We start from the raw sequence: 24,016 nt of genomic DNA, 5'->3' as shown, positions 1-24,016 counted from the left end.
TGGCTAGTAGCCACTGACAGCCTTATCTTCCGTGAATTTGACCAATCCTCTTTTAAAGCCATTCAGTTTGGTGTCCATCATGGCAAATTCCAGTTTATCTATGTACTATGTGAAGAAGCACTTTCTTTCTTTTTCTTAGACCAATGTCCACAAGTTCCAGTGTTCAGAGACAAATTACAATGATCGATTTGGGTTCACCGAAGAGTAGGCACTTCAAATAGGCTTGAAACTGAGTGAAAATGTGATACACTTTATTGGAATGTTTGACAGCATATTATAACTTGCTTAGCGTTATAACAGGTTGCTTATTGTCTTCAGTTCGTCCTATTTTGTTGTGTGTTTTTCCTTTATGTGGTTTCCTTGTTGACATATTTGCATATGTTAGACAACTTATCTGTTAGAATACAAAAAGAGGAAAATGAAAGCTTTGCAAACAAGAACTATTCAAAGTCAACATCACGCCTGCCTGTCAAATCTGCTTATAAGCACATCTGCTTATAGGCAGATTTGGCTTGGTTTTGTTAGTCATCAACTGGCCATATTTTGACTTTCCAATCCTGTTACAAACAGCAACCATTGGCCATTCAGAGCATTGGCCAATATCATTGAGCAGATATTGCCTGTTCTTGAGCACCTGGGTATACAGCCTGTGGTTGTCATGCACAGTTTAAACTAGCTCAGTAATATTGCATGGCAGTTGATGGAGAGACTGATGAATGAGGTGATTTGGTACATTGGCAACTCATGTCCCTAAGGCACTCAGGCTTGCTGAGGAAGGTACTGGAGGTAGGGATATTTGGTTCTGCCTCCAAGGTGAAAGGGTGTGAGTTCCCCCAAGCCACAGCCCAAGATCTTTCTATCTTCCCAGCTTTGTTACCTTTCTCACTCACACTGGTTTTGAAGAGCAATCTACATGCCGACAGACAGAAATAGAGAGCATCTATACAGGGATCATTATACTGACCAAATTTACATCACAAATAGAAATCTCACCAGTTTCTTGCAGTAGAATGAGTTGTTTAAATGACAGATTCATTGCAGCCCAAGAGGCACAATGGGGGGGATTAACCAAATATTTTATTAAAGGAAGGACCACACCCTACTTAGGAATAGTTCCCATATGAAACATAAACAATGCAATGAGCAGAAAAGCTGCCATAAAAGCTTAGTTTACCTTCTGTTCTCTGAATACTCTGCAACTTAAAGGAAATTCACCTTGCCACAAATAGCTTAAGAGATGTGAATATGTTATTGCAGAGCTTTCTTGATGAGTTTCTACGTGTTTGAGTTGGGTCAAAGCTGGAAAGACAGTGTGTGTGACAAAATGGGACAGCTTGATTTCTTTTGCCCTGTTGCCTTTTATTGCTTCAGTTAAAAACACGTTAAGCTAACCTCTGTTATGAATACAATAAAAACTGTAAAGTGGTATATACTGTACTTGATAAGTAGCTATGCCATTCTGCATCTGCTTTTTGAAATGCCAGCTTATTTCACAGTGGAGCTGATGGCATAAACCAAATATTCACCCCACCCCAATGTACTCCTGTTTCACCAAGCCAAAGCCATTCAGTCTGTACATGATTTGTAGCCCACGTAATACTTTGTGTTGAATTGTCTGAATGTGTACTTTGGCATCTGGAAAGCGTACAGCATTTATGCAACTCAGGATGCCTGCTGGCATGCATACCTAGAATCTATATTACTATGTAGATTAGAGAGGCTCCTTTGTGGCTGCTGCTACTATCTATTAATATAGGTAAACATGCATTTTGGGGATACATTTGAATTTCAAAGCACATAACCATGTTTCTTCAAGGGTTCCGCTCAAGTGGATAAGCAAATGTGGTTTTTTAAGGTTAAGAATACCAAGCAAATACATTCCTTTTGTTCCAGATGAATTTATTTAAAATTATTTTTCAACACTCTTACCTCCTTGTACAAACTCAGCTAGCCATGATGGCTATGGCTCTGCCTGCAGCATCCCTCTGAATAACAGTTTTTGGGAAACACAAGTGGGAAGTGTGTTGTTGTGATCAGGCCCTGCTTTTGGGCTTCCTGTGGGCAACTGGTTGGCCACTGTGAGAACAGGATGCTGGACTAGAGGGACTATTGGCCTGATCCTGTTATATTCTTTTATGAGCACATCCTTCCATCCATTTAGAAAACTTCGTGCCCTTCAACCTAGGAATTCCTAAAATAGCTATCAATAATAAGAATAACCAGGGCTTTTTTTTCTGCCAGAACTTGCTGGAACTCAGTGCCAGAACCTCTTAGTTGGGTGCCATTGCATAAGAGAATGAGGGAGGTGTTCGTGGTGAGTTCTGGCACCTCTTTTTCTACAAAAACAGCGCTGAGAACAACAAATTAAAACATACTAAAATGTTGTATTAATAGCGGAGCAGCAAAAAACAAGTTAAAAGAAAGTTAAGAAAATGTCAGAGACACACCACGGAAAAAAATCAGAAACCTAAAACAAGAGTACTTAGAAGACCTAGGCATAGAGAAAGATGCTGAGGCAAGTCACTCCAGAGAGTATTCAGATACAGAGCACCATAATTGAAAAGGTCCTTTCTTGGATCACCATTGTCTCGCCACTGAAGGAAGTAGGGTCCAAAGAACAAGGACATGAGGGGAAGAACTTAATATTTGGTCAAGGACTATCTCACTGAATAATCCAATACTCTGGAATAAGTCCCATTGAACTCAGTGAAACTTACTCCAAGGCATGTGTGTCTAGGTTTGCAACCTAACTTGATTTTATAAGCAGTAAAAAGGCATTTTTTCCAATCCATGTACTTTAGCTTTGAATTATTGTTCTGAATGTCAGTAGTGGGATGGATGTTTTTTGTTCAATGCCTTCAGAAGTAGTATGGGAAGTGTGTGTACCTGCCAGGTACTGACACTAATTCCTCATTGTTGCAAAACCTTCTGGTGAAATTTGATGAGAGTGAAAGCAATCTCCCTCCGAGGTGGCAACATCAAAGGGTTTTGCAAATACGAACTAGTTCACTGTCACAATCTTCCTGAGATAGAGATTGCAGGCTCAAAATTAGAACCCCTCCTAATTATCCTGAGCGCAAAACAAATTCTTACCTGCGGTACACTGTCCCAAGAAATCAAACCATTTCACAATGACATCAGAAAGAATACTTGTTTTAAAGTGCCCCGTATTGAAGTCTATTTGTATATGGAAAAATTACATGATAGTTGTCCTACTGAGGTGTCAATCTCACACATAAGCAAACAAATGAGAAGGGGGGGGGAGAGGCTCCCTTGTCCCCTTGGCAAGGACCTGTATTGCCCGCCCCCCGTTCCTTGTGCCTGCCTTAAAACCCTTGAGAGCTGCTGCCAGAGAGTGTAGATGAGCTAGTTAGCTAGCTAGATGATCTAACTCATTTTAAGACAGCTCCCTATATTTATTTACTTAATTATTTAGAGAGGGCATCCACAGATGGGCTGAATGATGAATGAGTCTCTCTTCTTTTTACTTTATTTTACACACACAGAGTAAGAGGACATTGCCAGTTGGAGGCGAAGGCTCAATTTTTCCAGGTGTTTCAAGCAGTGAAGAGGGCCCAGTCAAGTCTGTCCATCCCCACTAGTGGCAAAGAGGAACCCAGTTTCCCCACCCTCCTCTTCGTGGCTCTACCGCCCTCTCATTTCAGTGGGTCAAGTTCCCCAGATCCTGACCAGAGCAGTGCCTCCCAGGTTCTGTCTTTCTCCTCCTCCTCCTCCCCTCACACCGGTGATACCGTAATGGATGTAGTAGAGCCGCCTCTATGTTACATGGCGCACACGCATGCACACACACAGATAGGGGAATGTGTCAGCAGCTGCTATTACTGCAATTGCAGTCATGCTGGAGATAAGCATACACCCCTCCTGCTGTCTGGGGTGTGGTGCTGGTGGGAGCAGTGATCCCTAGTGAAGCTTTGACTATGGTCCCCGTCTGTTTGGGGTTTGGGGTGGAACCTGGAAGAGGGTGGATTCACACACTTATCAGTGGCATGATTTTTGTGCCCCCCCCCCCGGGCCTGCACCTTGGCCGCAGCCAACTTTGCCAATGGCTTGGTGTGCCCCTGCTGGGGGAAGGACATCTCTGCTCTCTGCTAAGCCCTGCTCCCTTTACTATAAGGGTGTTTTTTTTAAAATAATAATAATAATAATAATAATCATCATCATCATCAAGCAGTGTATAAATTTTATGAAATAAATAAAAGATATGTAGTTTACCCACTAGTTGGCCACTGCTTGGCACTGACTTTGTTGCACCTGGGTGGAGTTAGGAGTTTCCTGTTGCTGTTGGAGTGAGACAATAAAGTTCTTGTCTAGCTGCTTGACTGATGTTTCTATGTCAGTAATCCTCAACCTTTTCAGACCTGGGACCCACTTTAAATCGAAACATGTATTTGGGGGCTAGTTTCTTGATTGATTTCAAATATTTGTCTAGTGGTAATACTGCTGCTGCAACTCGCCTTGGATCAGGTTGTGACCCTCTAAGCCTTCTAGGAGAGGTGTAGCTCTATGCAGTTCAGCCCCCTGCAGAGTAGCTTCTGGGTAATGTCTGGACCACAGCCCTTTTGGGCACTTTTGGGATGGAAATGTTTCTTTGAGGAGAACCTGGAAGTGTTCTGTCTAAGGAGACTGGGAAAGAGTTCTGAGGAGGTTCAGAGGGTCCCCCACCCCCTTGACATTTGGAAGGGAAGAGTTGTAGAAGGAAAGAGAGACCGAGAAAGCTACATGAGGGGTGGGGAGGTAAGAAGAGCCACCCAGAGAAGCAAGTAGAAGAGACAGAGAGTAGCCACCGCCTTCTGCCCTCACACAGTGTTCCTCCAGCAGCAGTTCTGTAGCCAAAGAATGACTGAGACTGACGCCTACAGCTGCATTCCACGCCCAGACTGCGCAGCCAGAGACAGGTCTGAGAGACTCTTAAGTGCTCTCCAGTGGAAAACTACTTTATTGGACTCCACCTCCTCCTCCTTTGGTGCTTAGAGGCGTATCTTAAATTCTGTATTCATCTGCGATATTCCTTTTGGTTCCTCCGCTTGTTCTTCCTCACTGTCGGATATAGCCTTGTTCTTGTTCTTTTGCTGTTCTATTGTAGCACCCAAGTTTCCCTCACCACACGTCTCCTTTTTTGAAGATGTGGGGCTGATGGTATCACACACTATTTTGGAGGCCCTGGCATTCTCCCTGCCCACCTTGTCTACTTGATTAAAGTTGAAACTTGGGTCCCAATGTTCCCTCTGCATAAGGGTGGATAAGACGTTGCAAGGGAAACAGGTAGGTATGAGGAGCTTAATAGGTACCTTTGCACAACCAAAAGCCACTTTCCTATTTGATGGACACAGATTGCTTGCAGCTTCAGTCTCAGTTCATACGTCAAAGGATGAGGCTGAAGGAGTGTTGAGTGCTTTGACCTATTTCTTTGTTCATTCTGGATGGTTTCTGGAAGCAAACTGTCAGCAAGAATGTTAAATGCCAATAATCAATTACACAAATTTTGCAGTAGGTAGAATTTGGTGGCAACCATATAATTAAGATTGATATCACTTTGGTTTTTCCTCTGATGTACAGAGAAAGAGCAGTAGCTCACAAGCAGGGCATTAGCCTCATAAAGTCCAAACCTAAGCATCTCTAGGTAGGGCTGGAAATTTCCCCTGTCTAAAACCCCGGGGAGTCACTAAAAACATAGGTTAGTACTCTGACTCAGGCTGCATTCAGACATCATTTAATTTCATCCTCATGATGCTTACATACTTGTTCATTTTTTTACTTTTTCTGTGATTTTTCTCACAATGCAAAGGCCACTTCTGCAAATCTAGTGGAAACCAGCAGAAATTTAGCGCTCATTTCTGCATTGAATGTTTCCAGAAGAAATCTGTTTGCACCCATGGCAACTCAAAAAATTGTGGCAGTTTAGTGCTGACAATACCTTTTAAAATTTAGCACAACATGGCAGCATATTGGTGGGGAAAAATCCCTACAAATCCATACCACAACAAGGTACACCAGTGTAAAAGCAATGGCAGAAATTGAGACAGAAGCAGTAGCATTAAAATCAGTAAAACTAACGTGATGAGCCCATCTGAGTACAGGCATAGTAGAAGACACCTTCTTATGTCCCTAGAATATATGATGTGCATGAAGAAAGCCACAGGCTCTATCTCCCCAAGCACCACAGGTAATGGGGATGAGAATGATATCTGCCAGAGCTCATAGACCCCACTGCCAATCAGAGTAGGTGATATTGACCTACACAGAAGGTCCCAGAACAAGGTGACTTCACATGCTTATATTCTGTGATTCATTCTAATTCATAGTGGATGCAAGGACTCCACATTACCAAGCCATGTTGTAACATTTTATCATGAAAGGTAAGGTTGTGTCAAATTCTGTCTAGTACCTTTTTGCTTTGTGAGACTCCCACTTGGTGAGTTCCTGTTGTCTATGCAGCTTGTTGGAGAGTTAACGAGATTGGAGAAACCATGCTCTTCTTCCTAATGGTGAGACGGATTTGCTATTGCCCTGAGCTCCATTGGGAGGAAGGGTGGGATAGAACTGAAATAATAAACAAACAAACAAACAAACAAACAAAAACAATCTTTTTTAGAAAATGCATAGCTGCTAAGCAGGTATAGGTGGGGGAAAATCTGAGTCAGTTAATATTTAAATGCAAACTTGCCTTTAAACAAACCAAAACACAACCACTCGTTCCAATTCGGACTTCTGTGAATTTTGTAATGAAGTTCTCCAACCAAGGAATGTCTACAAAAATACATTAATAGGGTAAAATACAGGCATGCAAAGGCATATTATTAGTGGAAAATAGCATAAAACTGCAATATAAGGGGAAACAGCTTTGCAAAAAAAAAGTGCACAGTAGGCGAAACTGTGTTCATTAGGAAACATTTGCACCAAAATGCTTCATGAATTTTCATGAAGATTAAAAAATATATATCAGAAATTGCTGCAGAAAAGAATGGAATTTAAGATTGGAGGGGAAATGAGAAACTGAGAGAACTGAAACTGACAGATCTGTTAATCCCTACTGATAAGTAAGCAAGGCTACATTCTGATACTACTGTTGTGGCAGTATTGTATCAGATGGAGAAGGAGTCTCATCATGGCCTCTTCCTACATGGATCAGGCAGTGAAGGATTGAGAAGTGCTGCAGCAGATTCCATCCACCAAGAAAATACACCAAATGGGCTCTAAGGAAATTTATGCCATGTGTCCAGTTTGGTACCATAGGCTGTGTTGTACGTATATATATACGTACTGTTTCCCTCATATGTTGTAATTAAAAAATAGTAATTGAGCTTCTTTTAGCCAGGGGTTGCAAAATACGAGTCACAACTATTGCTTGAGTCAGAGTAAAAAGATAGATTCACCATGAGTAAAATTGCTGACATAATGCCATTGGCAGTTTTGTTAAATTATATAGCACCAGACCCAGCAGATTATTAAAATCCTTTTGAAATGTCTGTGTTATATCATTAAAAAAGACATCCCTATCGGTAAACAAAGAAACCGATTGTCACCCTCGCAGATACTTCAGTAATTATAATGCTAAACTCATAAAACACAATTGTTGCATGCAGACATGCTAGATCTTGGCAAGTGGAGAATGGATGATACCCCCGACCTCAAAGGAAACGAACCTGTCATACCTGGATTAAACGTTATGGGGTGTGTGTGTGAAAAGAATGTGGTATATGTTTTAATTGACATTACAAGCTTGTGATTTATGCTGTCATGTGAAACAAGATGTCAGTGTCAGCACAATGAAGGCCTCCCAGTTATACAAAATAGGAACAGAGGAAACTCTCTTTACCCACCTAGTTCGATATTGTCTTCCCGTACTGTCTTGACTTGCAGTGGCTCTCCAAGGTTTCACACATGAATCATTTCCAGACCTGCCGGGAGACGCCATGGGATAGAACTTCTTGGAACGTCTCTGTGCACAGCCTGCGCACTGCCACTAAGCAATGGTCTATGAGGGACTGGTATTAACCAATTGTTGTTGATTTATCATTACATCTCGCCTCTCCTCCAAGGACTTCAAGGTGAAATGCACAGTTCTCCTTCTCCCCATTTTATCCTCATAACAACCCTGTGAAGTAGGTTCAGCTGAGGGTGAGTGATTAACCTAAGGTTACCCAATGGGTTTCATAGCTGAGTGGGGATTTGAACCCTGGCCTCCCAGATCCTAGTCCGACACTCTAATCACCACACCACATTGACTCATAATTATAATAACCAGTATAAAAAACATGTATTCTAGTACTGAAGGGGATTCTGAAACTGGTCAATGTGCAGTCGGTGTTAATTTGAAGCGGTCCCTCAGATGTGCAGATGTATGCATGTAGAACTCCCTCAATGTCAGCAGGAAACTTGATTATCCCAATATTACACATTAGCTGGGCAGGGCCATTTTATTTGTAACAGAACTTCCCTCATAACTGAATCTATCTCAAGGCAATTGTATAGAAGCCGATTAATCAATTGATGATGGTGGTGGTGGTGATGGTGATAGAGTGGCATATACAGGGCAAATAGGGTTAAAGTCTCACATGTTCCTGGGGGAAAGGGGGGGGCAATGTGACTCTCTGGGAATGATCCTTTGGGAATAGTAAACCAAGGAAGGCTGACATCTGTTGGGTCATCTGGGAGAAAGACTCCTGGGAACAGTTGGGAGCACTGCTGAGGGAAAAGAGCCCATTAGGAAGAAACCCCTTTTAAGACCTGACCTCCATGCTCAGAGGAGAAGTCTGGACAGGTCAGCAGCTTCAAAGGAGTGGACTTGTTTGGCCATCCAAGATTTGGAAGTAAGTGCCCCACAGCATCCAGATATAAGTTGCCAGCCACATCCTGCTCAGGTAAGGGATAAAGATTATCTCCATTTGCTACCTGAGCTGCAGTCAGGTCTATTATGAGGTGGGAATTTTGACTTTGTATGTGTTAAATCAAGCATTTGATAACTTGCCCTAATCTCTCTTCTCCCCTCCCTCTTTGTAATAAAATACCCTTTTGTTCTCTATACTATGAATCCTGAGAGGATTGGGAGGGGAGTAGCGAGGCAGGGAAGAGTAAACAGGCAACTGGTAAGAGGGGTCCAAGAATGGGGCTAGGGTGGTCATGTGTCCTATTTTGCAGGGGACAGACCTCTATCTGAAGAGCTGTCATAGGAAAGTCCTCTATTTGAAGGAATCTTCCATTCAAAGGAATATCCAACTCAGAGATAAAGAACCCTAAGGGACAGCAGGTGCCTTCAAGCTGCCCATCAACCGTTAACACCTCGACAGCAGACTGAGCAGTCACCTTTCTTAAGAACTGGCATGCAAAATATATATTCTGCCATTGAACTATGGACTTTCTTCTGGACTGAAGTCATTTGCTGCTGGAGTGACAAAGTGTGCTCTCTGATATCATGTGGTAATGAGTTTTCATGAGCTCCAGCTCCAGTTCCATGCCTCACTGGGGCCAGTGGGAACCATTAATTCCACTTTCCCTTACCCAGCAGTACAGCCCAATGGCCCAGCCAGCCTTGCTTGGAATCAATAGTCTTTCCAAAGCCAGACAATTGAAGGGACCATAATCTGACCATCTCAGCAGTCTCATGGTGGCACAAGAATATACCATGTACGAGGCTCTTATTTTTCCTTCCTTTTCTTCTGATCTCCCTGGTGCAAATGAAGGAAATCCCTCTCTTTGTTTATTACTCCTGTCCTTCCTCTTTTCTTTTAATCCCGCAGAAACTTTAGTCTGTATGGATTCAACAAAACAGAGTGCCACAACTTCAAGGTGCGATCCTAAAATGTTGGACCTGGCAGTAAGATTCAGGTCACCCTATCCGTGAAATATGCATCATTGCAAAAAGAGTATATATCTGCTTAACACAAGGCAGAACAGTGACTACGTTGTCTTAAATGTCCATCAAAGTAATGTACAAGATAGAAAGGGGATAAAATACAAAATGTACAAATTCTGAAAACACTAAATCAATAGAACTATTTCTATAGATGTACAATTAATAATCCATAAATTACTGGTTAAGAAGGGAAAGACTTATTGAAGAAAAACATCTTCAGTAGGTTCCTAAACATCAGAATACTAGGCATTTGCCTACTGTAGTTTCAGCTGGCAATTAACTTCAGAGAACTGGAGCTGCTACACTAAAAACTCCTTTTCTAATAAACACTATGCACATCTCTGGGGCACCTGGTACTCTCAGCAGTGCTTCACCTGAGAACTGCAGCTGCTAGGGTGAGGTGGTCCCTTAGCTAAGAGACAAATATGAATAAATACGCTACAGGTTGCATAAAACTATCTCAGTGATTACATATGATCTGCAGACATAAATAGCGCATACCCATAAAATACATAGTGCATTTGATAATTGGATTGGAACCAACTCATTCCTTAGAGTTAACTCCTCTCTAATCAATGGCTTCTGACCATCAGCTGACAGAGTGCATCAGATACCCTGTTGTACACATGTACTTTTCCATTATTATCCTTCCAAGTGCTTTGAGTGCTTTAATGGTTTGTTCAGTGGTAGAAGAAAGAACAAGGGCAGATAAGCAGAGACTGTTGATATTGTTCAGAGATGTAGTATATGTGTCATTGGTTTTCTCAAGCTAGCACTTAGCCCTGATATTGTGATGCTGTGCAGGAACTGTTTTTGAAATGGACAAGACCCAATTGACACTTTTCAGGAAAGAAACAGAAGCCAGCAGTTTCCCAACAGTGATTTGCCCAATGAACCAAAAGAGGAAACCTTATCCGTCTCTGAAATGCAACTCTAAACCACTATTTTCTTTCATGATCATTGTGTTGATCATTGTGCTAGGTAATTATTTATGTCTGAGATTCTTATTGTAGGCTGGTACAGGCAAACAAGCAAATGAATTAAGAACAGTGGTCTTCAAAATGCACATGGCAGGTGAAAAAGCTGGGGCAAAACTGTGATGTATCTTATCTTGGCTGTCGGAAATTGATGGTGAATGGATTCATGACACTCGTAAAGGAAGTCCATGCATTTATTAGAGTCGATCCTAAGCTTTGCGTTTTGAGGTTGTTGGGGTTTTTTTAGGGGGGAGAGATAAAGCTTTAAAGACCCCTTCCAGCACTAGAATAAGTTTATACTCTACCCATATTTCTCTTTTATTCATATGTGATTCTCATGCCTCTCTGTCATTCCATTTTGTTTTACATTCACATGGAATCGATTAGTTCTGAAATCTCCCATCCTATCAATCATTCCTTGCTGGGAAGCTGTATATAGATAATGATTAGGAATGCGTCAGTTTTATGTTTACAAACTCAGTGCATTTTCTCTCTTAGACATTGTACTGAAATGTTATTGGTAGATTACTAAAGATTTTTCTATTGTTAGGACTTTTCCCTTCCCTTCCCTTCCCTTCCCTCCTTCCCTTCCCTTCCCTTCCCTTCCCTTCCCTTCCCTTCCCTTCCCTTCCCTCCTTCCCTTCCCTTCCCTTCCCTCCTTCCCTTCCCTTCCCTTCCCTCCTTCCCTTCCCTTCCCTTCCCTTCCCTTCCCTCCTTCCCTTCCCTTCCCTTCCCTCCTTCCCTTCCCTTCCCTTCCCTTCCCTTCCCTCCTTCCCTTCCCTTCCCTTCCCTTCCCTCCTTTACTTTCCTTCCCATCCCTTCCCTTCCCTCCTTCCCTTCCCTTCCCTTCCCCCCTTCCCTTCCCTTCCCTCCTTCCCTTCCCTCCCCTCCCCTCCTTCCCTTCCCTTCCCTTCCCTTCCCTCCTTCCCTTCCCTTCCCTCCTTCCCTTCCCTTCCCTCCTTCCCTTCCCTTCCCTTCCCTCCTTCCCTTCCCTTCCCTTCCCTTCCCTCCTTCCCTTCCCTCCTTCCCTTCCCTTCCCTTCCCTCCTTTCCTTCCCTTCCCTTCCCTTTCCAATTGCCATTCCTCAGAAAGAGCCCAGGGTGTTGCACATCAAGCATATATACAATACAATAAAACGACATTATTTTTAAAAAATACATCTATATCTATATCTATATCTATATCTATATCTATATCTATATCTATATCTATATCTATATCTATATCTATATCTATATCTATATCTATATCTATATCTCAAATCAATTAAAACAGAATTACAGACATTGCTGATCTCTTATTTATCAAACTATACGCGGCTGGGCAAATGAAAGATGTCTGCAATTGTTATTGGAAAACTAACAGTATGGTAGAGAGATACACCTCCAGAATTACGACCCTGCTATGAAGAAAGCCACTCTACTTATGTCCTCATCTTGAATCCTGGCAGGGAGTATGAGTAGGTTGATCTTAAGGATCAAGTATTTAGGCATTGAAGTTGTTTTTGCAGATATTTGGGCTGTATAGAGGGGATTTTTTTAGCCATCAATAATCTTGAATGGAGCCCAGTAGCACACAGGAAGCCAGTGCAGAGCTCTTAGGATAGGTGTTACTTGATCCCATCTCATTGGCCCAGTTAATAAACTGGCAGCTGTATTCTATACTAGCTGCAGCTTTGGTCTGCTCTCAAAGGGCAGCCCCATGCAGATCATGTTGCAATAATACATATGCAAGGTCACTAGAGCATGGGTTACCAATAGCAGACTATCCTGGTCTAGGGGTATCAATCGCGGGCCATACCTGGCAAACCAGACGTAGCTGGAAATAGGCACTCCACTACGCCAGTGTGGTGTAGTGGTTAAGAGCGATAGACTCACAATCTGGGGAACCGGGTTCGAGTCTCCACTCCTCCACTTGCAGCTGCTGGGTGACCTTGGGCCAGTCACACTTCTTTGAAGTCTCTCAGCCCCACTCACCTCACAGAGTGTTTGTTGGGGGGGGGGGAGGGAAAGGAGATTGTTAGCCACTTTGAGACTCCTTCGGGTAGTGATAAAGCGGGATATCAAATCCAAACTCTTATTCTTCTACTCTTCATCAATGCCCTCTTGGAATCCAATGACAACTGTGGATCAAGGAATACTCTAAACTGCATACTGCTCATTGGACAGGGTGCTACCCCATCCAAAACATAGACCAGACTAGACTAGGCTAGAAACCAGGGGTAGGGAATCCTCCAGATTTTATTGGACTCCAAATATCATCAGCTCCAGTTAGAATGGCCAGTGTCTAATGGTGACTTCTGCTTGTTCAAGGAAAGACACCAATTTCCGTCAATGCTTCCCTACCCACTAGTGCCATGGCATCTTGTAATGTGGCTTGTTCAAGTGTGGGGACAGTGAAAACTGGCACCATCCCTTAGGAAAGTGGAAGCATCTTTAAGTAGAACAAAGACACCATTGGATGCAACCCATGAATGCACCACCACTGAGTTCTAGCAGAAGTGGACTGTGCATATAAACCTTTCTAGCCCTACTGGCACTTGAGTTTCTCTCACATCCAGTCAAATATCATTTTAGTTTTGCTTTGAACCGTGCTTGCTATTGACCAATGACATGTTGTACAAAGATCTGATAGGATCACAATATATGCCTAGAGATTGTTAATTGAAATGATGGTCATTCTTGACAGAAAGTTTATTTCTTCAGTTGATTCCTCTTGAATAACGAAAAGGAACATTTCAAGTCAAATCAACAAATGTATCTTGCTTTGTTTCTGATAAACAAAGTACTAGATATCTGAGTGTTTTTTGTTCCCAGTTGAAAATGCTTCTAGGGAATACACTGGTCTTCTTCTCCAGTCTTTATTAGCATCTGAGAAGGAGGGCAAGCTTTTTTCATGCATGGGCCTAAGTACTCCCAATCTCCACCAAATGACTTTCACCCTTAATCACTTGGTTTCAACTTCTGGCACGTCAACATCCAATCATTTCTTAATTGTCCTCAGCCCAGCATTTGGGAACCAACAGTCAACAGTATTGTAAAATATTCCCAAGGGTTATTCAGTCACAGGGCAGGAAGAGATAGGATGTTAATTTCTCATTCTGGCTTTGATTATAAAACTTCAGACTGATATGAAGAAAGATTATTGTCTCTTTGATTGTCTTCTATTGCTAGCACTCTTGTGGTTAAACCACAGAGACAGACATCAAGAAGCCTGGCTTCTATTGCATCTCTAATACAGGCTAATAATTTGGACAAGTCGCTCAGTCTTACAGCTTTTGTGTGAAATGTAATCCATTGATATTCCATAGTGTGGTGAGTCTTAGTTCTTTATACTTCACATACTAGATGTGTTTTTTATCCAGAGCAAGCTGTGTCAAAAAGCTTAAATTTAAACAGATATATCTGTTTCGTTTCTGATGCACATAAGTTGGTACACTTGCTTCTTCAGAGTATCAGATGAGATATGTCTATTCACCAGTTCAGTGATTCACATGACCAAGGCCAATGAATGCTCTAATACTAAAACACAGGATGGAATCCCTCTCTCATCCACACCATTGGCATCCCTGCCCATTGATTTTAATAGATGTGGAACACTCATAGCAACTTCCATGTTATCTACCATTAGATATAGCATAAATAGCGTACTTGCCATGATAGTCTACCATTTGGTCAAATCAAACGAATATACATTTACCATGGCTGTGCCGATGCCAAAATTATTTTTAACTAAATGGATAAGCTATTAGTGCTGAGATTTCTGGGAAACTCTGCAGTGTATTCTTCCTTCCAAGTATATATTAAGCCTGCAATCCCGTGGCAGTTACTCTGGTACAAGTTCCAAACAATTCAATGGAACCTTTACACAGCTTAAGGTTGCAATGCACCACAGCTTGAACTTCCACCATAACTAATGGGTCTTCAGAGATGGATGATGATCATAATGATGATAATTTTATTATTTGTGCCCCATCCATCTGGCTGGTTCGCCCCAGCCACTGTTTCTAACACATATAAAAACATATCAAACATTAATAATAACAATCTGACCCAATACAAAGAAGTCACAGTAATTTGAAAATAAACAACTTACAGGCAAGTGATCCAATATGACCCCCTTCTCCTTCTGCTATATATTTTTCTCCATATTCCTGTTAGTTGTTTGCCGTGGTATGGAATACATAGTGATGGCAATCCACCTGGTAAACAACAACACATGAATGTTTTCCACCAAGTGAACCAACCACAACATATGGTCACCATATAACAGAACGAGATCTAATGAATTTAGGATACGTAAGTATAAGATGTCACCGACAGTTTACATGTAACACCAACTCCAGGCACTCTAAACTGATTTTATAGATCCAAGTCAATCTGGGTTCAGGGCTGGTTTTGGCACTGTGACCACCTTGGTTGCACTGTATGATGATGTCATAGGTCCAGAGATGGACAGGGGGAGTGTGCCCCTGTTGATCCTTCTTGACCTTTTAGTAGCTTTCAGTACTATTGACTATGGCACTCATCTTGGGAGACTCTCCAAGCAGCACTGTATTTCAGTGCTTCCACTCCCATTTGGATGATGGTTTTCAGAAGGTGATGCTTGGGAGATGCTCTTCAGCCTCATGGGGGCTTCAATGAGGGGTTCTACAGATTTTGATGTTATCCCCCACATTGCTTAACATCTACATGAAACTGCTGTGTGACGTCACCTGGCATTTTGGAGTGTGTTTTCACATCAATATGCCGATGACACACAACTCCACATGTCCTGTACAGCTTTTCCTTTACAGCTCAAGCAGGTGTGGCGGTGAATGTGCTGGTTCAGTGCCTAACGGACTGGATAAGAGCCAACAAACTTCAGCTCAATCTAGATAAAACCAAAACACTGTTAGTGGGTGGTTCCTTTGACCAGATGAGTTGAATGCATCCTGTTCTGAATGAGATTACATTTTCCTTAAAGGAGCAAACAAAATGTTTTTCGTTTTTTCTGGGCACTTGAGCAGCACCAAATGAGATGAAATTGGATTGTTAAATCTGTTAGTGATATGTTCTCATTGTGTTATTTTTACTTGTAAATTGTTTTGGGACTTTTTTTTTTTTAGTGGGAAGTTACATACAAACCAGCACAAGGTTCCGAATTAGCACCATTAGAATTGAGTCCTAAATGTGTAAAATACAAACTGGCATGATTGGCTGAAAGCTTTCCTTCTTTATTTATGTTTTAGCAACCTGACTGCATGATGAAAATATCCCCTTTTCGTTCAGTTTCATTGGTTAATAATTCCCTTCCCCTCACCCCACTAAGTGACACATCATTTTTATATCACAGAAATTGTCTGTCTTATTTCCAGCTTGGTAATAAGCGTATTTGTCTTCATTGTCTTTATAAGGAAACCCAGCCAGATTGGTGGGGTATAAATAAATTATTATTATTATTATTATTATTATTATTATTATTGCTCTCTCTGCTTGATCTCGTTTTTAAAAGCATATTGCTAAAGATAGCAAGGTTCACGTCATTTATTTATTTTTAAAAAAATCTTTATAACACTACAGAACACTGGAAGATACAAAAGTACCATTAATTGTACAAAGTACTTCCTTTAGGTGGTGCCATTGTGTCTTTTACAGCAAGCTTGAACAGTCCATCCAGGAGAAATAATTATTAAGGAGGAAGAAATGTTCAGTGGATTTTTTTATCCTTAGGGACTCGGAAATATCTGAGGGTATAAAGGTATCAGTGTACAGGATATAGTGCGATGTAGTTTCACAGATGGCATTGACAGAGGTAAACAAACAAGAAACAAAAAGATTTGAGAAAGCAAAAGTGAAAGAGAGACAAGGTAATTCAACCCTATTTGCATTCAGCAAGATTTTTCTTTGAAAAAATGACATAAAACTTAAACTTCAGCATAGAAATGCTGATTAACAGGGAAGATATTATAGCATTATTACCAGAAACACATTAAAAACAAGTATCATTATTATTTAGCATTTGCAGTCGTGTAGGCAAGATTAACTTAAACTTAAGACACAGAACATTGAAGAAAAACTGTTGGAAGTTATTAGTACCCTAGTGAACAAACCAGTTAAGCCTGAATACTTTGATCTGCAAACTTGGATCAGTCTTTTGATAAACTGGAACTTTTATTAACAGCAGCAAATAGTGTGAGTACATTTTTCTTAAATCGTTCTGCCAATAACCTCTGCAAACCTCAGCAATTAGATTTATGTAACTCATTACAATGTTTTGAAATTACTGTCTCAAAACGTGTAAAGAAGTTGCCATGATCCACAATCCATTTAATTCATTGTGCGCCTCCAATCCATCTAGCTAAATTCCAATAACTTTGAATGGTGTGCAGATCACAATCTACGTGAGTACAATACACTCCCTTTATACTATCTTTGTCCACTAAAAATGGCTATCTCTATGGTCCACCAATTAATTCCTAGTTGCCATTGAAGAAATGGCTAATCTGTCCATTATAGAACAAGCATACTGTGGGCCAGATTATTAAAGATAAAGTTGGTCAGATATCTTCTACATTTTTCCTTAATACATGAATGAAAAAGCAGTATGTACCTGATGATTTCATACATCTCATGTCCTCCGCTTGAAGTCTGGCAATCAAACAGTACAGTGGTGCCTCGCAAGACGAAATTAATTCGTTCCGCAAGTTTTTTCTTCTTGCGAGTTTTTCGTCTTGCGATGCACGGTTTCCCATAGGAATGCATTGAAAATCAATTAATGCGTTCCTATGGAAACCGCCTTCAGACCAGGTCCGGGGACAGTCTGTCCCCCGACCTCTTCTGAAGGCTGGGGGGGGGACAAGGGCTTTTCTTCCCACCCCCAGCATTTTAAAAAACCCCGGGACAGCGGAGGACTTCTCCGCTGTCCGGGGCGATCTTAAAATGCTGGCGGGCGGCATTTTAAAATCGCCCGGGACAGCGGAGGACTTCTCCGCTGTCCGGGGCAATGTAAAAGCCCCTGGGAAGGCAGGCAGGGGGGACAAAGACTTTTGCCCCCCGCCCGCCTTCAGAAGAGGTCCTGGACCTCTTCTGAAGGCGGGCGGGGGGCGAAAGTCTTTGCCACCTCGCCTGCCTTCAAAAGCTCTCCTGGGAAGGCAGGCAGGGGGGAGCAAAGACTTTCGCCCCCCACCCGCCTTCAGAAGAGGTCCTGGACCTCTTCTGAAGGCGGGCGGGGGGCGAAAGTCTTTGCCCCCCCGCCTGCCTTCAAAAGCCATCCGGGAAGGCAAGCAGGGGGGAGCAAAGACTTTCGCCCCCCGCCCACCTTCAGAAGAGGTCCTGGACCTCTTCTGAAGGCGGGCGGGGGGTGAAAGTCTTTGCCCCCCCGCCTGCCTTCAAAAGCTCTCCCGGAAGGCAGGCAGGGGGGAGCAAAGACTTTCGCCCCCCGCCCGCCTTCAGAAGAGGTCCTGGAGAAAGGCTGCCTTTCTCCGCTCTCCCAGGAAGGCTGCCTTTCTCCGCTCTCCCAGGAAGGCAGGCAGGGGGGAGCAAAGACTTTCGCCCCCCGCCCGCCTTCAGAAGAGGTCCTGGACCTCTTCTGAAGGCGGGCGGGGGGCGAAAGTCTTTGCTCCCCCCCGCCTGCCTTCAAAAGCCGTCTGCGATAGCGGGAAGCTCTTCCCTGCTATCCCGGACTGCTTTTAAAATGCTGGCGGTGGGGAGCAAAGCCTTTCGGCCCCCGCCGGCCTTCCTGGACCTCTTCTGAAGGCCGGAGGGGGGGGGAAGGCTTTGCTCCCCACCACCAGCATTTAAAAGAGGTCCCTGGAGATTTCCCTATGGGCTTTCGTCTTGCGAAGCAAGCCCATAGGGAAATTCGTCTTGCGAAGCGCCTCCAAAACAGAAAACCCTTTCGTCTTGCGTGTTTTCCGTCTTGCGAGGCGTTCGTCTTGCGGGGTACCACTGTATTACCAATAAAATGCACAGTAGCAGAAAATTGTTTCGTTGGCCAAGAGTGAATAAGAAAGGCATGCCTTTTGGGATATATTTATTTTCAGATGGAACTGCTGTGGAATCTTAATTTGAGAAATAATGTTCACAAAAAAGCTAAAATTTCACCCCCAAAATGAACACGAGCACTGAGTTTGATAGAGAAATATCTTTAGACATCCAGTGCTAATCTGAAATTTGAACATCTGAATTATAACTTCAGCATGCAGATTTGGAATTTATGTATGCTTTTAAGTCCTTGTAGTTCTAAGCTCAACGGAGTTACTCCAGATTTTATCCAATGAGAGTGCTGGGTTAGCCACTACTAGAAGCCAGACTTTTTTTGGAGCAGATCCAGTGTTATGGTATGAGTCATAGAACATCTTCCTTGCTAATTTTCTGAAAAAAAGCAATTAAAAAAATATTCAGGTAGCCTTCGAAAATTAGCTGCTTCCTTTTGTGTCCATTATATGAATATTATTGCTATGCTGTTCTTTGCTGATTTTTCATTTTTTTTAAAGAATACAATGAAAGCAACATACAGAAAAAAGAAGAGAAAAAGAAGGGTTATTATGTCTTGATAATTGTGTTGCCAGTGTTCTTAAATTTCTTCTATTTGTACTCATGTCAATACATTGCCAGTTCAAATAAGGACAGGGAGCGTACATTGGTAATCCATTGTCGTATGGAAAGCAACAGACTTCTCCTTCCAGTGCTGAATCACCATTTGTTCAGAGCGCCCACATGACCCATTGGTAAATTTTGGGGGATGTAGCCTTTTCTTTCTGGGAGAGAGAGATCCAGCAGGGGAAAGGGATGGTGGAAAAATAGCGTATGTCCCAAGGAAAGAGGAGGAGGGAAAATTTCACCTCCTGGAAAAGATCCTGTTACTGGGTGGAGGGGGTGGTTCTATCTTCCTTCTGAATTTTGGGGGGCACAATGAATATTTCTTCATTGCTTGCATAGGGGGAAGGTATAGGTCCCCATGAAAACAAAAACAGAGAAGTAGCCAACAGAGTCAACCCACTGAAATTAATGGGCCTAATATTGTTAATATAGTTATTTACATTCAATTCAGGGGGTCAACTCTGCATCACAAAGATGTCTGCAATCATGATATGAAGGCTGGCAACATTAACCCTGCAGATAATCGCTTTGCCTCGAGACAGACAGGTCGCGTATCCACAGCTGTGACCAGAACAGGAAGGAGCACAGAGAGGGAAAAAACAGCTGAAGTAGTAAAACAGGATGCCTTCATCTGCCCCACCTGCAATAAAGCATCTCTTTCCCGTATCTGTCTCTACAGCTACAGCAGGTGCTGTGATTCTTCAGCGGTTTGACTTCACCCCCAAAGGTGACAAGAGACAAGACGGATGCCAGCAACTTTAGACAGAGTTTGACTAACATTGGATACAACCCACATTTTAAAACCCTCTCCCAAATGAATAATAATAATAATAATTTTTTATTTATATCCCATCCTCCCCAACCGAAGCCGGGTTCAGAGCACAGGGCACTGTGGCGGGAGTGCCCAAGGGAAAGAACTCCCTCTGATTAAATGCCCATCAAAATGAATATTTCCATTCTTAAAATCACAGAATTGTAGAGATGGAAGGGAACTCCAAGGGTCATCTAGTCCAACCCGCTACAATGCATGAATCTCAACTAAATAATCAAGGACAGGCGGACATCCAACTTCTGCTTAAAATCCTCCAATGAAAGAGAGTCCACTGCCTTCAAAGGGTGTCTGTTCCATCTTCCATGTTTCTACCCTCCAGAGCAGGAGAAAACAAGCTTGTTCCCTCTTTCATGTGGGAGCCCTTCAGATATTTGCAGGTGTCTATCATATCTCCTCTCACTCTCCTCTTTTCTTTCCTAAACTTACCCTGCTCCTTCAACTGTTCCTCATAAGGCTTGGTTTCCAGACCCTTGATCATCTTGGTCACCGTCCTCCTTAGCACCTTAGTACTTGTGTATAAAGCTGTTTGGCTAGCTTCACTGTCAATATTTTGAAATTTACATTTATTAAAGAAATAGGCCAATAATTAACAGATGAAAATGGTTCCTTCCTAGTTTTATGAAGCACTGAAATGTAAGTTTCCTTGAGTGACAGTGGAAAGGCGCCTGTCTCCAGGGCCTCATTAGATAACTCAAGTAGCTTAGAGGCAAGTGGGTCAAGGTGTTGCTTGTACCAGCTTGAAAACCATCTGGTCCTGGGGATTTGCCATCTACTCATATCTTTTATTGCTAGTTCTGCTTTTTTCAACTTCAAGTCTGCCTGAGATTGATCTAATTGTGAGAAAGTTGTTTTGTGCCAGGAATGAATGAATAGCTTGATCTCTCCCATTTAAATATAATTTGGAATAATGTTTTTAAGTTCATCAATTGCTTCTAGGGGTATACAAAGCTGATTGCATGTGGTTTTAATTGCTGGGATTAATTTTCTATCTTTTCTGCGTTGAAGGCAGAAGGTGAACAATTTACTAGACTCCCTGCTCCACTAGACTCCAAGTAACTTTGCTTCACGCAGGTTAATGCCAATCTTGCTGCTGTTGCATGGTGCATATTTAATTAATATTTTTATTAGCTAAATAATGGGTATAGTCATACTGTTAAGAGTCATATGGCACTCTTGAATCCCTTCTTTTTATTTTCAGCATAGGGAATAGTCTTGCCCTTCACATATGTCTCAGGAGCACCCTGTATCATGGTTTCATTAATCAACTTTGATTAGTTTGAAAAAAAGTCTTATCAATTTTGGATACATTTGGGTACTGAAGCCCTAACTGTTCAAATATGATGAACTGAGCTACCATCTTGGCATAGAAGGAACAGACATACCAAACTATATGTTCAGAGAAACATATAGAGGGTGATAGTGCAGATTTTCCAAGTAACTTAAATATGAAAATGTAATCTAGCCAAAAGTAATTTTAGTGTACGGAAGAGAGATACTTATTGTTTCACTACAGGAGTTTTTAAAGTGTGAAGGATCTGCATTCCCTAGCCTATGATGTTGATTCAGGAGGATAGTTGTTATGACCCAAAACTGGATCTAGCATAACACTGAAAGCACTTTGGAGGTATCAAAACTGTTATGAAAATACGGTATGATGGGGAGTCTATATTGGAGCCATAAATATTTATGATAGCTAATATTAGACCTCTCTTCCTAGTCAACAAAAATAATGTAAGAAACCTTAGGGTCCTTAATTTTCTTCTTTCCTCACGAAGTATAATTCTAGGGGAATTAAGACAGCTATCCCTTTGGACTTTTAGATGGTCACAGGCATAAACCTTGCCTACCCAGGCAACACATACTCAAGTCTTTTGTCTGTCTTGGGGATAGGGGTCTCTTGAATTAGGACAACACTAATTAGATAACTATTGTCTCTGTTTATTGGGACCTCCCAGGCCGTTAACATTCCAGGAAATTAAAGAGGTAGACATAGCAATGTTCTCAGGGGAAAAAAATAGTGTAATGATGGAGTGGAATAGGGAGAGAAGCCCTATCCCTCACCTATTGGGCCCAATAAGGCTCAGTTTTATATACATTTATTAAACAAATAAATAATAAACATTACCAGAGGTTGTTGTTGTTTAGTTGTTTAGTCGTGTCCGACTCTTCATGATCCCATGAACCAGAGCACGCCAGGCACTCCTGTCTTCCACTGCCTCCCGCAGTTTGGTCAGACTCATGTTTGTAGCTTCGAGGACACTGTCCAACCATCTCATTCTCTGTTGTCCCCTTCTCCTTGTGCCCTCAATCTTTCCCAACATCAGGGTCTTTTCCAGGGAGTCTTCTCTTCTCATGAGGTGGCCAAAGTATTGGATCTGTCCTTCCAGCGAGCACTCAGGGCTGATTTCCTTCAGAATGAATGCGTTTGATCTTCTTGCAGTCCATGGGACTCTCAAGAGTCTCCTCCAGCACCATAATTCAAAAGCATCAATTCTTCGGCGATCAGCCTTGTTTATGGTCCATACATCACCTCCATACATCACTACTGGGAAAACCATAGCTTTAACTATACGGACCTTTGCTGGCAAGGTGATGTCTCTGCTTTTTAAGATGCTGTCTAGGTTTGCCATTGCCTTTCTCCCAAGGAGCAGACGTCTTTTAATTTCGTGACTGCTGTCACCATCTGCAGTGATCATGGAGCCCAAGAAAGTAAAATCTCTCACTGCCTCCATTACCAGAGGTGGAGGCAAGGTAAATAGAAAACCACATGACATCCTCCACATCCCAGAAGAAATAAGATTCTGTTAGATTTTAGTAGCACAGTCTGTTAAACATTGTCAAGGTCAGATCTTTTTGAATGGACAACAGCCCTGGTACAGTATCTGTTCTGAATGCAGAAGGTCCCAAGTTCAATCCACAGCATATCCAGGTAGAGAGCTGGAAACATCTCCTGCCTGGAACCCTGGAGAACCACTGCCGGTTGGTGAAGACAATACTGAGCTCGATGGACCAATGGTCTGACTCAGTATATAAGGCAGCTTCCTAGAATAATTAAGGATTAAAGGGGAGGTTTTAAAACAGCAATAAGGAAAAGAGGGAAGCAAGTGATAGGAAGGGAAGCAATCCGTCCAACTTCTACCCATACAGCATCTCTCTTGCACATCAGAGAATGTTGGTGAGGAACTGGTAGACTTTTACGATCAATGCATGAGGGTGGCCTCCTTCCCTTGGTGGTGAGTTAGTAGCAGTGGTTACAAGCCCTTTCCAGATCAAATTTATAGAAGTAAATGTAGGAAGTCAGTGGAAATTGTGGGGTCCCCATGTTGTCTCCTCTCCAATGCCCATAATTTATATATTGTTCTGACAAGAGTGTCCATCAAGCTCTAAGGATTTTTCAACAGAGAGCCTGCACATGTGTTAGAAGGCTCTCGTTCTTTCTCCTTCCACCTTAGTGTAGTGTGGCCACTGATTTTTAACATTTTTAAAAATAAATGCCCTGCCATGGTTTTTCATTGTGGAAAAAAATTCCTTTCCTGTCTCCTTTGAGGGAGGAAGGTGGATCGTGCTGCTATTTGCTCCCCACCCCCCACCCCCACAGAGGAAGCCCTGAAGCCTTTAGGGGCAGCAGAATTACAGCCCATTTGCACATTAAATGAGGGAGATTAAGTTGTAAATGCCACCCCTCTGCCTTCAATAGGGTTCAGATGAATTCAGAAGATCTTTTGCCTGTAGGCACTGAGAAATGCAGCTA

The 24,016-nt window shown here is 42.3% G+C and overlaps 1 long non-coding RNA gene across 3 annotated transcripts; it reads right to left on the bottom strand.

Moving 5' to 3' along the window:
- Positions 1–297: 297 nt before the first annotated feature.
- On the bottom strand, positions 298–9,210 carry LOC308571653. 3 transcript variants are annotated; one of them, XR_014001568.1, is made up of 5 exons: positions 9,169–9,210; positions 7,842–8,116; positions 6,407–6,528; positions 5,310–5,459; positions 298–394 (listed from the first exon to the last, which is right to left on the bottom strand). It is a non-coding gene; the product is annotated as an uncharacterized lncRNA (long non-coding RNA). The 3 variants fall into 3 exon arrangements; XR_014001569.1 differs by lacking the exon at positions 298–394 and having other exon boundaries at positions 4,935–5,459; positions 6,407–6,533; XR_014001570.1 differs by lacking the exon at positions 298–394 and having other exon boundaries at positions 4,935–5,459.
- Between the last annotated feature and the right edge of the window lie 14,806 nt (positions 9,211–24,016).

The sequence above is a fragment of the Podarcis bocagei genome (assembly GCF_964188305.1).
Source record: "Podarcis bocagei genome assembly, chromosome: 1".
Taxonomy (NCBI): Eukaryota; Metazoa; Chordata; class Lepidosauria; order Squamata; family Lacertidae; genus Podarcis; species Podarcis bocagei.
The sequence above is the reverse complement of the archived record's forward strand: the minus strand, read 5'-3'. Positions and strand labels throughout refer to the sequence as shown.